This window comes from Oncorhynchus clarkii, chromosome 12 (genome assembly GCF_045791955.1).
Source record: "Oncorhynchus clarkii lewisi isolate Uvic-CL-2024 chromosome 12, UVic_Ocla_1.0, whole genome shotgun sequence".
Lineage (NCBI taxonomy): Eukaryota > Metazoa > Chordata > Actinopteri > Salmoniformes > Salmonidae > Oncorhynchus > Oncorhynchus clarkii.
In genome coordinates, this window is record NC_092158.1 from 101553625 (window position 1) to 101571124 (window position 17500).

Genomic DNA, 17500 nt, shown 5'->3' on the forward strand with positions numbered 1-17500 from the left:
TATATAATACTACACCATATATAATACTACACCATACAGATATATAATACTACACCATACAGATATATAATACTACACCATACATATATATAATACTACACCATACATATATATAATACTACACCATATATATATATAATACTACACCATATATAATACTACACCATGTATAATACTACACCATATATAATACTACACCATATATATATATATAATACTACACCATATATAATACTACACCATATATAATACTACACCATATATAATACTACACCATGTATAATACTACACCATATATATATATAATACTACATCATACATATATATAATACTACACCATATATAATACTACACCATACAGATATATAATACTACACCATATATAATACTACACCATATATATATATAATACTACACCATATATAATACTACACCATATATAATACTACACCATATATAATACTACACCATACAGATATATAATACTACACCATACAGATATATAATACTACACCATACATATATATAATACTACACCATACAGATATATAATACTACACCATATATAATACTACACCATACAGATATATAATACTACACCATATATAATACTACACCATACATATATATAATACTACACCATATATAATACTACAACATACAGATATATAATACTACACCATACAGATATATAATACCACACCATACAGATATATAATACTACACCATACAGATATATAATACTACACCATACAGATATATAATACTACACCATATATAATACTACACCATACAGATATATAATACTACACCATATATATATATAATACTACACCATATATAATACTACACCATACACATATATAATACTACACCATATATAATACTACACCATATATAATAATACACCATACAGATATATAATACTACACCATGCAGATATATAATACTACACCATACAGATATATAATACTACACCATACATATATATAATACTACACCATATATAATACTACACCATACATATATATAATACTACACCATACAGATATATAATACTACACCATACAGATATATAATACTACACCATATATAATACTACACCATACAGATATATAATACTACACCATATATAATACTACACCATATATAATACTACACCATACAGATATATAATACTACACCATATATAATACTACACCATACAGATATATAATACTACACCATACAGATATATAATACTACACCATATATAATACTACACCATACACATATATAATACTACACCATATATAATACTACACCATATATAATAATACACCATACAGATATATAATACTACACCATGCAGATATATAATACTACACCATACAGATATATAATACTACACCATACATATATATAATACTACACCATATATAATACTACACCATACATATATATAATACTACACCATACAGATATATAATACTACACCATACAGATATATAATACTACACCATATATAATACTACACCATACAGATATATAATACTACACCATATATAATACTACACCATATATAATACTACACCATACAGATATATAATACTACACCATATATAATACTACACCATACAGATATATAATACTACACCATATATAATACTACACCATACAGATATATAATACTACACCATACAGATATATAATACTACACCATACAGATATATAATACGACACCATACAGATATATAATACTACACCATATATAATACTACACCATACAGATATATAATACTACACCACACATATATATAATACTACACCATACAGATATATAATATTACACCATACAGATATATAATACTACACCATACCTATATATAATACTACACCATACATATATATACTACTACACCATAGAGATATATAATACTACACCATACAGATATATAATACTACACCATACATATATATAATACTACACCATATATAATACTACACCATACAGATATATAATACTACACCATACAGATATATAATACTACACCATACAGATATATAATATTACACCATACAGATATATAATACTACACCATACATAATACTACACCATATATAATACTACACCATACAGATAAATAATACTACACCATACAGATATATAATACTACACCATACAGATATATAATACTACACCATAAGAGATATATAATACTACACCATATATAATACTACACCATATATAATTCTACACCATACAGATATATAATACTACACCATATATAATACTACACCATATATAATACTACACCATACAGATATATAATACTACACCATATATAATACTACACCATACATATATATACTACTACACCATAGAGATATATAATACCACTCCTGTCCTCTAAAACTGTACTCCAGAGACTAAGGGAGGCATTTTCCACACTTGTTTCAGTATACACAAGGAGACACATGTCTCCCTTTGATGTTGTGCCCTGCTATTACTCATAGTTTGCTGGAGGAAAATGTTGCCCTAAAACTATAACCTTCCTCTCTTACAGTAGCACTTCAGTTCAGGCCAGGCAGCCCTGGATATACCACAGTACAGGAGAGGAGAGAGGAGGGGAGAGGAGGGGAGAGAGGGGAGGAGAGGAGGGGTGAGGAGAAGAGGGGAGAGGAGAGGAGAGGAGCAGAGCGGAGAGGAGAGGAGAGGAGCAGAGCGGAGAGGAGAGGAGAGGAGAGGTGGGAGAGGTGGGAGAGGAGAGGAGAGGAGAGGAGAGGAGAGGAGAGGAGAGGAGAGGAGAGGAGAGGAGAGGAGAGGAGAGGAGAGGGAGGAGGGGAGAGGAGAGGAGAGGATTGAGGGGAGGAGAGGAGAGGAGTGAGGGGAGGAGAGGAGGGGTGAGGAGAGGAGAGGAGAGGAGAGGAGAGGAGAGGAGAGGAGGGGTGAGGAGAACAGGGGAGAGGAGAGCAGAAGAGAGAGGGGAGGAGAGGGGAGGAAAGGAGAGGAGAGGGGAGGAAAGGAGAGGAGAGCAGAGGTGGGAGAGGAGAGGAGAGGAGAGGAGGGCAGGGGAGAGGAGAGGAGGGGAGGAAAGGGGAGGAAAGGGGGTGTGAGGAGAGGAGAGGAGAGGAGAGGAGAGGAGAGGAGAGGAGAGGAGAGGAGAGGAGAGGAGAGGAGAGGAGGGGAGATGGGAGAGGGGAGAGGAGAATAGAGGAGAGAGGAGAGAGGAGGGGAAAGGAGAATAGAGGAGAGGAGAGAGGAGAGAGGAGGGGAGAGGAGAGAGGAGAGGAGAGGAGAGGAGAGGAGAGGAGAGGAGGGGAGAGGAGGGGAGGGGAGAGGAGAGGAGAGAGAGGGGAGGAGAGGGGAGAGGAGAATAGAGGAGAGGAGAGAGAGGGGAGGAGAGGAGAGGAGAGGAGAGGAGAGTGCTGCCAAAACACACAGAGTGGTGTGGCATGGTGGTATCCTGTACAGAACATCCCAGTGTGTGGGTAACAGTGCAATACTGTCTCTAGTGGACAGATGGTGGAAATGGAACCACAGTTCTGACTGCAGGCATGGCCCACATTCACATCCAGCATAACAGGTACACACACACACACACACACACACACACACACACACACACACACACACACACACACACACACACACACACACACACACACACACACACACACACACACACACACACACACACACACACACACACACACACACACACACACACACACACACACACACACACACACACACACACACACACACACACACACACACAATCAATCAATTAAAAGCCAGTCAACTCTGGAGGACCAATAAATACTGCCTGGGAGGGTATCAACCAGACTGTTCTATACTGTCTAGAAGGGTATCAACCAGACTGTTATATACTGTCTAGGAGGGTATCAACCAGACTGTTATATACTGTCTAGGAGGGTATCAACCAGACTGTTATATACTGTCTAGGAGGGTATCAACCAGGCTGTTATATACTGACTAGGAGGGTATCAACCAGACTGTTATATACTGTCTAGGAGGGTATCAACCAGGCTGTTATATACTGACTAGGAGGGTATCAACCAGACTGCTATATACTGTCTAGGAGGGTATCAACCAGACTGGTATATACTGTCTAGGAGGGTATCAACCAGACTGTTATATACTGTCTAGGAGGGTATCAGCCAGACTGTTATATACTGTCTAGGAGGGTATCAACCAGTCTGTTATATACTGTCTAGGAGGGTATCAACCAGACTGTTATATACTGTCTATGAGGGTATCAACCAGTCTGTTATATACTGTCTAGGAGGGTATCAACCAGGCTGTTATATACTGACTAGGAGGGTATCAACCAGACTGTTATATACTGTCTAGGAGGGTATCAACCAGGCTGTTATATACTGACTAGGAGGGTATCAACCAGACTGTTATATACTGTCTAGGAGGGTATCAACCAGACTGTTATATACTGACTAGGAGGGTATCAACCAGACTGCTATATACTGTCTAGGAGGGTATCAACCAGACTGGTATATACTGTCTAGGAGGGAATCAAACCAGACTGTTATATACTGTCTAGGAGGGTATCAGCCAGACTGTTATATACTGTCTAGGAGGGTATCAACCAGTCTGTTATATACTGTCTAGGAGGGTATCAACCAGACTGTTATATACTGTCTAGGAGGGTATCAACCAGACTGTTATATACTGTCTAGGAAGGTATCAATCAGACTGTTATATACTGACTGTTATATACTGTCTAGAGGGGTATCAACCAGACTGTTATATACTGACTGTTATATACTGACTAGGAGGGTATCAACCAGACTGTTATATACTGTCTAGGAGGGTATCAACCAGACTGTTATATACTGTCTAGGAGGGTATCAACCAGACTGTTATATACTGTCTAGGAGGGTATCAACCAGACTGTTATATACTGTCTAGGAGGGTATCAACCAGACTGTTATATACTGTCTAGGAGGGTATCAACCAGACTGTTATATACTGTCTAGGAGGGTATCAACCAGACTGTTACATACTGTCTAGGAGGGTATCAACCAGACTGTTATATACTGTCTAGGAGGGTATCAACCAGACTGTTATATACTGTCTAGGAGGGTATCAACCAGACTGATATATACTGACTAGGAGGGTATCAACCAGACTGTTATATACTGACTAGGAGGGTATCAACCACACTGTTATATACTGACTAGGAGGGTATCAACCAGACTGGTATATACTGTCTAGGAGGGTATCAACCAGACTGTTATATACTGACTAGGAGGGTATCAACCAGACTGTTATATACTGTCTAGGAGGGTATCAACCAGACTGTTATATACTGTCTAGGAGGGTATCAACCAGACTGTTATATACTGTCTAGGAGGGTATCAACCAGACTGTTATATACTGACTAGGAGGGTATCAACCACACTGTTATATACTGACTAGGAGGGTATCAAACAGGCTGTTATATACTGTCTAGGAGGGTATCAACCAGACTGTCATATACTGACTAGGAGGGTATCAACCAGACTGTTATATACTGACTGCTATATACTGTCTAGGAGGGTATCAACCAGACTGTTATATACTGTCTAGGAGGGTATCAACCAGACTGTTACATACTGACTGTTATATACTGTCTAGGAGGGTATCAACCAGACTGTTATATACTGTCTAGGAGGGTATCAACCAGACTGTTATATACTGTCTAGGAGGGTATCAACCAGACTGTTATATACTGACTAGGAGGGTATCAACCAGACTGTTATATACTGTCTAGGAGGGTATCAACCAGACTGTTATATACTGTCTAGGAGGATATCAACCAGACTGTTATATACTGACTAGGAGGGTATCAACCAGACTGTTATATACTGACTAGGAGGGTATCAACCAGACTGTTATATACTGTCTAGGAGGGTATCAACCAGACTGTTACATACTGTCTAGGAGGGTATCAACCAGACTGTTATATACTGACTAGGAGGATATCAACCAGACTGTAACATACTGTCTAGGAGGGTATCAACCAGACTGTTACATACTGTCTAGGAGGGTATCAACCAGACTGTTATATACTGACTGTTATATACTGTCTAGGAGGGTATCAACCAGACTGTTACATACTGTCTAGGAGGGTATCAACCAGACTGTTATATACTGTCTAGGATGGTATCAACCAGACTGTTATATACTGTCTAGGAGGGTATCAACCAGACTGTTATATACTGTCTAGGAGGGTATCAACCAGACTGTTATATACTGTCTAGGAGGGTATCAACCAGACTGTTATATACTGACTGTTATATACTGACTAGGAGGGTATCAACCAGACTGTTATATACTGTCTAGGAGGGTATCAACCAGACTGTTATATACTGTCTAGGAGGGTATCAATCAGACTGTTATATACTGTCTTGGAGGGTATCAACCAGACTGTTATATACTGTCTAGGAGGGTATCAACCAGACTGTTATATACTGTCTAGGAGGGTATAAACCAGACTGTTATATACTGTCTAGGAGGGTATCAACCAGACTGTTATATACTGTCTAGGATGGTATCAACCAGACTGTTATATACTGTCTAGGAGGGTATCAACCAGACTGTTATATACTGACTGTTATATACTGACTAGGAGGGTATCAACCAGACTGTTATATACTGACTGTTATATACTGACTAGGAGGGTATCAACCAGACCATTATATATACCATTACTGACCAGTAGACCTCTCCATTATATATACCATTACTGACCAGTAGACCTCTCCATTATATATACCATTACTGACCAGTACACCTCTCCCTTATATATACCATTACTGACCAGTACACCTCTCCATTATATATAACATTACTGACCTCTCCATTATATATACCATAACTGACCAGTACACCTCTCCATTATATATACCATTACTGACCAGTACACCTCTCCATTATATATACCATTACTGACCAGTAGACCTCTCCATTATATATACCATTACTGACCAGTAGACCTCTCCATTATATATACCATTACTGACCAGTACACCTCTCCATTATATATACCATTACTGACCAGTAGACCTCTCCATTATATATACCATTTACAGTGACCTCTCCATTACAGTGCCTTGCGAAAGTATTCGGCCCCCTTGAACTTTGCAACCTTTTGCCACATTTCAGGCTTCAAACATAAAGATATAAAACTGTATTTTTTTGTGAAGAATCAACAACAAGTGGGACACAATCATGAAGTGGAACGACATTTATTGGATATTTCAAACTTTTTTAACAAATCAAAAACTGAAAAATTGGGCGTGCAAAATTATTCAGCCCCTTTACTTTCAGTGCAGCAAACTCTCTCCAGAAGTTCAGTGAGGATCTCTGAATGATCCAATGTTGACCTAAATGACTAATGATGATAAATACAATCCACCTGTGTGTAATCAAGTCTCCGTATAAATGCACCTGCACTGTGATAGTCTCAGAGGTCCGTTAAAAGCGCAGAGAGCATCATGAAGAACAAGGAACACACCAGGCAGGTCCAAGATACTGTTGTGAAGAAGTTTAAAGCCGGATTTGGATACAAAAAGATTTCCCAAGCTTTAAACATCCCAAGGAGCACTGTGCAAGCGATAATATTGAAATGGAAGGAGTATCAGACCACTGCAAATCTACCAAGACCTGGCCGTCCCTCTAAACTTTCAGCTCATACAAGGAGAAGACTGATCAGAGATGCAGCCAAGAGGCCCATGATCACTCTGGATGAACTGCAGAGATCTACAGCTGAGGTGGGAGACTCTGTCCATAGGACAACAATCAGTCGTATATTGCACAAATCTGGCCTTTATGGAAGAGTGGCAAGAAGAAAGCCATTTCTTAAAGATATCCATAAAAAGTGTTGTTTAAAGTTTGCCACAAGCCACCTGGGAGACACACCAAACATGTGGAAGAAGGTGCTCTGGTCAGATGAAACCAAAATTGAACTTTTTGGCAACAATGCAAAACGTTATGTTTGGCGTAAAAGCAACACAGCTGAACACACCATCCCCACTGTCAAACATGGTGGTGGCAGCATCATGGTTTGGGCCTGCTTTTCTTCAGCAGGGACAGGGAAGATGGTTAATATTGATGGGAAGATGGATGGAGCCAAATACAGGACCATTCTGGAAGAAAACCTGATGGAGTCTGCAAAAGACCTGAGACTGGGACGGAGATTTGTCTTCCAACAAGACAATGATCCAAAACATAAAGCAAAATCTACAATGGAATGGTTCAAAAATAAACATATCCAGGTGTTAGAATGGCCAAGTCAAAGTCCAGACCTGAATCCAATCGAGAATCTGTGGAAAGAACTGAAAACTGCTGTTCACAAATGCTCTCCATCCAACCTCACTGAGCTCGAGCTGTTTTGCAAGGAGGAATGGGAAAAAAATTCAGTCTCTCGATGTGCAAAACTGATAGAGACATACCCCAAGCGACTTACAGCTGTAATCGCAGCAAAAGGTGGCGCTACAAAGTATTAACTTAAGGGGGCTGAATAATTTTGCACGCCCAATTTTTCAGGTTTTGATTTGTTAAAAAAGTTTGAAATATCCAATAAATGTCGTTCCACTTCATGATTGTGTCCCACTTGTTGTTGATTCTTCACAAAAAAATACAGTTTTATATCTTTATGTTTGAAGCCTGAAATGTGGCAAAAGGTCGCAAAGTTCAAGGGGGCCGAATACTTTCGCAAGGCAGTGTATATATACCATTACTGACCAGTACACCTCTCCATTATATATACCATTACTGACCAGTAGACCTCTCCATTATATATACCATTACTGACCTCTCCATTATATATACCATTACTGACCAGTACACCTCTCCATTAATACCAGTAATATATACCATTACTGACCAGTACACCTCTCCATTAATACCAGTAATATATACCATTACTGACCAGTACACCTCTACATTAATACCAGTAATATATACCATTACTGACCAGTACACCTCTCCATTAATACCAGTAATATATACCATTACTGACCAGTACACCTCTCCATTAATACCAGTAATATATACCATTACTGACCAGTACACCTCTCCATTAATACCAGTAATGTATACCATTACTGACCAGTACACCTCTCCATTAATACCAGTAATATATACCATTACTGACCAGTACACCTCTCCATTAATACCAGTAATATATACCATTACTGACCAGTACACCTCTCCATTAATACCAGTAATATATACCATTACTGACCAGTACACCTCTCCATTAATACCAGTAATATATACCATTACTGACCAGTACACCTCTCCATTAATACCAGTAATATATACCATTACTGACCAGTACACCTCTCCATTAATACCAGTAATATATACCATTACTGACCAGTACACCTCTCCATTAGGCCACATGGTTCTCTGTCTCAGTCCGTCAGATCTGTTTAATTAATAGACAGCCAAGAGATACAGTAACAAGGACCAACAGAAACCAGCCCCCATGGGGCCTTATTGACCCCGTGTCACAACTATGAAAAGGAATCGCTCTTTCGGGGGTCAGTGGATGTGTTTCCGTGCCGACGGCGTTGGCTCCGGTATCCATGGAGACTCCTGAGTGTTCAATACGTCTCCTAACAACATAAAGAGTAACAAGACACCCTTCCAGTGAGAATACACACACACACACACACACACACACACACACACACACACACACACACACACACACACACACACACACACACACACACACAGAGAGAGACAGCAGGCTGATCACTAAAGATAGACTGATATATTGTGAAAAGGTCCCCAGAGGGTCGGGATATGCCTTCCTCTGAGTTCTCAATAAATGAACAATTAAACCAGCCCCCCAACACTGGGAGAGAACCCTGTGATAGAACCCTGTGATACTGGGAGAGAACCCTGTGATAGAACCCTGTGATACTGGTGAAGAACCTTGTGATAGAACCTTGTGATACTGGGGGAGAATCCTGTGATACTGGGAGAGAACCCTGTGATACTGGGAGAGAACCCTGTTATACTGGGAGAGAACCCTGTTATACTGGGAGAGAACCATGTGATAGAACCCTGTGATAGAACCCTGTGATACTGGGAGAGAACCCTGTGATACTGGGAGAGAACCCTGTTATACTGGGAGAGAACCATGTGATAGAACCCTGTGATAGAACCCTGTGATACTGGGAGAGAACCCTGTGATACTGGGAGAGAACCCTGTGATACTGGGAGAGAACCCTGTGATACTGGGAGAGAACCATGTGATACTGAGAGAGAACCCTGTGATACTGGGAGAGAACCCTGTGGTACTGGGAGAGAACCCTGTGGTGCTGGGAGAGAACCTTGTGATACTGAGAGAGAACCCTGTGATACTGGGAGAGAACCATGTGATACTGAGAGAAAACCCTGTGATACTGGGAGAGAACCCTGTGATACTGAGAGAGAACCCCGTGATATTGGAAGAGAACCCTGTGATACTGGGAGAGAACCCTGTGATACTGGGAGAGAACCCAGTGATACTGGGAGAGAACCCTGTGATACTGGGAGAGAACGCTGTGATAATGCTGATTCAGTTTTAACCCTGTAATAATGGAGAATTAATGACTTAAACTTGGAGTTTATTCTGTTTTAACCCTGTAACCACCTACCAGCATCACCACTGTGCCAGTCCCTCTCTCCCTCCAAACACACCCTACCCTGTCCCCAACCTACCAGCATCACCACTATACCAGTCCCTCTCTCCCTCCAAACACACCCTACCCTGTCCCCAACCTACCAGCATCACCACTATACCAGTCCCTCTCTCTCTCCCCCCAAACACACTACCCTGTCCCCAACCTACCAGCATCACCACTATACCAGTCCCTCTCTCCCTCCAAACACACCCTACCCTGTCCCCTCACCACTGTGCCAGTCCATCCATCCCTCCGTAACTCTTCTTCTCTCTCCGGCTGATGAGGAGTTAAAAGCTAATTTGGTAAAAGAGACACAGCATGTTGGAGCCAAACACAGATCAATAATGGGATTTAATAAGGACAGCTCTTTTATTCTTTACTGCGATGGCTCTCTCCTCTCCACCTCTCCTCTCCTCTCCACCTCTCCTCTCCTCTCCTCTCCTCTCCACCTCTCCTCTCCTCTCCACCTCTCCTCTCCTCTCCACCTCTCCTCTCCTCTCCTCTCCACCTCTCCTCTCCTCTCCTCTCCTCTCCTCTCCCCTCCCCTCTCCTCTCCTCCCCTCCCCTCCCCCCTCCCCTCCACTCATCTCCTCCCCGGCACCCTGACACATGTCTTCTACTACACACACACACACACACACACACACACTCTGTCTAATATGTGAGGGGACTCTAGTGGGTAATTAACTTACAATGATGTTGGACGAGGGATCGAGGGAGAGAGGGAGGAGAAGGAGGGAGAGAGGGAGTTGGGGGAAGGGATGAGGGAGAGAGGGAGGAGAGAGAGGGAATAGATGGATTGATGTAGTGGGACTGTGTTAAACTGCCATGTAATGAAATCTCTCTCTTGTCCCCGTTAGGTGCAGGGACGTGCAGCTCTGTGTGTGTGTTTGTGTGTGTTATAATGTCAATATATCCTCCTAAACACCGGCTACGAGGACATTATCACTTTCATACAGGTTACCAACATATTCAGATAACCACATATTTTCATTAAGAACGTTACTTTGGTACATTTATTCTTACTATTTCATCCTTCCACAAGATATAGTCCCGACATAAATCTAAGGTTGCTACGTTCGGTTCGGTTGCCAGAGACGTGACCCAGTCGTTCAGTCTTTTTGTTCTGTATCTATGGCGACCCAGTCGTTCAGTCTTTTTTGTTCTGTATCTATGGCAACCCAGTCGTTCAGTCTTTTTTGTTCTGTGTCTATGGCGACCCAGTCGTTCAGTCTTTTTGTTCTGTATCTATGGACGAGACCCAGTCGTTCAGTCTTTTTGTTCTGTATCTATGGACGAGACCCAGTCGTTCAGTCTTTTTGTTCTGTATCTATGGCGACCCAGTTGTTCAGTCTTTTTGTTCTGTATCTATGGACGAGACCCAGTCGTTCAGTCTTTTTGTTCTGTATCTATGGACGAGACCCAGTCGTTCAGTCTTTTTGTTCTGTATCTATGGCGACCCAGTTGTTCAGTCTTTTTGTTCTGTATCTATGGACGAGACCCAGTCGTTCAGTCTTTTTGTTCTGTATCTATGGCGACCCAGTTGTTCAGTCTTTTTGTTCTGTATCTATGGCGACCCAGTTGTTCAGTCTTGTTGTTCAGTATCTATGGCGACCCAGTCGTTCAGTCTTTTTGTTCTGTCTCTATGGACCCAACCCAGTCGTTCAGTCTTTTTGTTCTGTATCTATGGCGACCCAGTCGTTCAGTCTTTTTGTTCTGTATCTATGGACATGTCTCAGTCGTTCAGTCTTTTTGTTCTGTATCTATGGCGACCCAGTTGTTCAGTCTTTTTGTTCTGTATCAATGGACCCGACCCAGTCGTTCAGTCTTTTTGTTCTGTATCTATGGCGACCCAGTCGTTCAGTCTTTTTGTTCTGTATCTATGGACGCGACCCAGTCGTTCAGTCTTTTGGTTCTGTATCTATGGACCCAACCCAGTCGTTCAGTCTTTTTGTTCTGTATCTATGGCGACCCAGTCGTTCAGTCTTTATGTTCTGTATCTATGGACCCAACCCAGTCGTTCAGTCTTTTTGTTCTGTATCTATGGCGACCCAGTCGTTCAGTCTTGTTGTTCTGTATCTATGGACCCGACCCAGTCGTTCAGTCTTGTTGTTCTGTATCTATGGGACCCGACCCAGTCGTTCAGTCTTTTTGTTCTGTATCTATGGCGACCCAGTCGTTCAGTCTTTTTGTTCTGTATCTATGGACGCGACCCAGTCGTTCAGTCTTTTGGTTCTGTATCTATGGACCCAACCCAGTCGTTCAGTCTTTTTGTTCTGTATCTATGGCGACCCAGTCGTTCAGTCTTTTTGTTCTGTATCTACGGCGACCCAGTCGTTCAGTCTTGTTGTTCTGTATCTATGGACCCAACCCAGTCGTTCAGTCTTTTTGTTCTGTATCTATGGACGCGACCCAGTCGTTCAGTCTTTTGGTTCTGTATCTATGGACCCAACCCAGTCGTTCAGTCTTTTTGTTCTGTATCTATGGCGACCCAGTCGTTCAGTCTTTTTGTTCTGTATCTACGGCGACCCAGTCGTTCAGTCTTGTTGTTCTGTATCTATGGACCCGACCCAGTCGTTCAGTCTTGTTGTTCTGTATCTATGGCGACCCAGTCGTTCAGTCTTGTTGTTCTGTATCTATGGCGACCCAGTCGTTCTGTTCTAAATGTTCCATTGCCACGCTGGCTGGCAACGTTCTTATCCCAACCACGGCTAACTTACAGTCACGTCAAAAAGTGCAGCCAGAAGATCAGCAGTAGCTGCATTTGCGTGGGTTTAAGTTGTTTTCTAGTGACGTTTATTTAGATGCATCCGTAACGATGAGTTAATGAGTCACGATTTCACCTAACATAGAACATGTGCTCACTCGTCAGGACACTGCTGTTCAGAGGAGCTAGCTGACAACACAGCCAACAACACAGCCAACAACACAGCCAACAACACAGCCAACAACACAGCCAACAACACAGCCAACAACACAGCCAACAACACAGCTAAAAACACAGCAACAACACAGCCAACAATACAGCTAACAACACAGCCAACAACACAGCTAAAAACACAGCAACAACACAGCCAACAACACAGCTAACAACACAGCTAACAACACAGCAACAATACAGCTAACAACACAGCCAACAACACAGCTAAAAACACAGCAACAACACAGCCAACAACACAGCTAACAACACAGCTAACAACACAGCAACAACACAGCTAACAACACAGCAACAACACAGCCAACAACACAGCCAACAACACAGCCAACAACACAGCCAACAACACAGCTAAAAACACAGCAACAACACAGCCAACAACACAGCTAACAACACAGCCAACAACACAGCTAAAAACACAGCCAACAACACAGCCAACAACACAGCCAACAACACAGCTAAAAACACAGCAACAACACAGCCAACAATACAGCTAACAACACAGCCAACAACACAGCTAAAAACACAGCAACAACACAGCCAACAACACAGCTAACAACACAGCTAACAACACAGCAACAATACAGCTAACAACACAGCCAACAACACAGCTAAAAACACAGCAACAACACAGCCAACAACACAGCTAACAACACAGCTAACAACACAGCAACAACACAGCTAACAACACAGCAACAACACAGCCAACAACACAGCCAACAACACAGCCAACAACACAGCCAACAACACAGCTAAAAACACAGCAACAACACAGCTAACAACACAGCAACAACACAGCTAACAACACAGCAACAACACAGCCAACAACACAGCCAACAACACAGCCAACAACACAGCCAACAACACAGCTAAAAACACAGCAACAACACAGCCAACAACACAGCTAACAACACAGCCAACAACACAGCTAAAAACACAGCCAACAACACAGCCAACAACACAGCCAACAACACAGCTAAAAACACAGCAACAACACAGCCAACAATACAGCTAACAACACAGCCAACAACACAGCTAAAAACACAGCAACAACACAGCCAACAACACAGCTAACAACACAGCTAACAACACAGCAACAATACAGCTAACAACACAGCCAACAACACAGCTAAAAACACAGCAACAACACAGCCAACAACACAGCTAACAACACAGCTAACAACACAGCAACAACACAGCTAACAACACAGCAACAACACAGCCAACAACACAGCCAACAACACAGCCAACAACACAGCCAACAACACAGCTAAAAACACAGCAACAACACAGCCAACAACACAGCTAACAACACAGCTAACAACACAGCAACAATACAGCTAACAACACAGCCAACAACACAGCTAAAAACACAGCAACAACACAGCCAACAACACAGCTAACAACACAGCTAACAACACAGCAACAACACAGCTAACAACACAGCAACAACACAGCCAACAACACAGCCAACAACACAGCCAACAACACAGCCAACAACACAGCTAACAACACAGCCAATAACACAGCTAAAAACACAGCCAACAACACAGCCAACAACACAGCCAACAACACAGCTAAAAACACAGCAACAACACAGCCAACAATACAGCTAACAACACAGCCAACAACACAGCTAAAAACACAGCAACAACACAGCCAACAACACAGCTAACAACACAGCTAACAACACAGCAACAATACAGCTAACAACACAGCCAACAACACAGCTAAAAACACAGCAACAACACAGCCAACAACACAGCTAACAACACAGCTAACAACACAGCAACAACACAGCTAACAACACAGCAACAACACAGCTAACAACACAGCAACAACACAGCAACAACACAGCTAAAAACACAGCCAACAATACAGCTAACAACACAGCCAACAACACAGCTAAAAACACAGCAACAACACAGCCAACAACACAGCTAACAACACAGCTAACAACACAGCAACAATACAGCTAACAACACAGCCAACAACACAGCTAAAAACACAGCAACAACACAGCCAACAACACAGCTAACAACACAGCTAACAACACAGCTAACAACACAGCAACAACACAGCTAACAACACAGCAACAACACAGCCAACAACACAGCCAACAACACAGCCAACAACACAGCCAACAACACAGCTAACAACACAGCCAATAACACAGCTAAAAACACAGCCAACAACACAGCCAACAACACAGCCAACAACACAGCTAAAAACACAGCAACAACACAGCCAACAATACAGCTAACAACACAGCCAACAACACAGCTAAAAACACAGCAACAACACAGCCAACAACACAGCTAACAACACAGCTAACAACACAGCAACAATACAGCTAACAACACAGCCAACAACACAGCTAAAAACACAGCAACAACACAGCCAACAACACAGCTAACAACACAGCTAACAACACAGCAACAACACAGCTAACAACACAGCAACAACACAGCTAACAACACAGCAACAACACAGCAACAACACAGCTAAAAACACAGCCAACAATACAGCTAACAACACAGCCAACAACACAGCTAAAAACACAGCAACAACACAGCCAACAACACAGCTAACAACACAGCTAACAACACAGCAACAATACAGCTAACAACACAGCCAACAACACAGCTAAAAACACAGCAACAACACAGCCAACAACACAGCTAACAACACAGCTAACAACACAGCAACAACACAGCTAACAACACAGCAACAACACAGCCAACAACACAGCCAACAACACAGCCAACAACACAGCCAACAACACAGCTAACAACACAGCCAATAACACAGCTAAAAACACAGCCAACAACACAGCCAACAACACAGCCAACAACACAGCTAAAAACACAGCAACAACACAGCCAACAATACAGCTAACAACACAGCCAACAACACAGCTAAAAACACAGCAACAACACAGCCAACAACACAGCTAACAACACAGCTAACAACACAGCAACAATACAGCTAACAACACAGCCAACAACACAGCTAAAAACACAGCAACAACACAGCCAACAACACAGCTAACAACACAGCTAACAACACAGCAACAACACAGCTAACAACACAGCAACAACACAGCTAACAACACAGCAACAACACAGCAACAACACAGCTAAAAACACAGCCAACAATACAGCTAACAACACAGCCAACAACACAGCTAAAAACACAGCAACAACACAGCCAACAACACAGCTAACAACACAGCTAACAACACAGCAACAATACAGCTAACAACACAGCCAACAACACAGCTAAAAACACAGCAACAACACAGCCAACAACACAGCTAACAACACAGCTAACAACACAGCTAACAACACAGCAACAACACAGCTAACAACACAGCAACAACACAGCCAACAACACAGCCAACAACACAGCCAACAACACAGCCAACAACACAGCTAACAACACAGCCAATAACACAGCTAAAAACACAGCCAACAACACAGCCAACAACACAGCCAACAACACAGCTAAAAACACAGCAACAACACAGCCAACAATACAGCTAACAACACAGCCAACAACACAGCTAAAAACACAGCAACAACACAGCCAACAACACAGCTAACAACACAGCTAACAACACAGCAACAATACAGCTAACAACACAGCCAACAACACAGCTAAAAACACAGCAACAACACAGCCAACAACACAGCTAACAACACAGCTAACAACACAGCAACAACACAGCTAACAACACAGCAACAACACAGCTAACAACACAGCAACAACACAGCAACAACACAGCTAAAAACACAGCCAACAATACAGCTAACAACACAGCCAACAACACAGCTAAAAACACAGCAACAACACAGCCAACAACACAGCTAACAACAC

General features: G+C 41.9%; 1 protein-coding gene across 1 annotated transcript in view; it reads left to right on the forward strand.

Moving 5' to 3' along the window:
* LOC139421752 (NLR family CARD domain-containing protein 3-like) overlaps nt 1-17500 on the forward strand; it is a 1082035-nt gene that overhangs the window by 820195 nt on the left and 244340 nt on the right. The window lies entirely within an intron of this gene.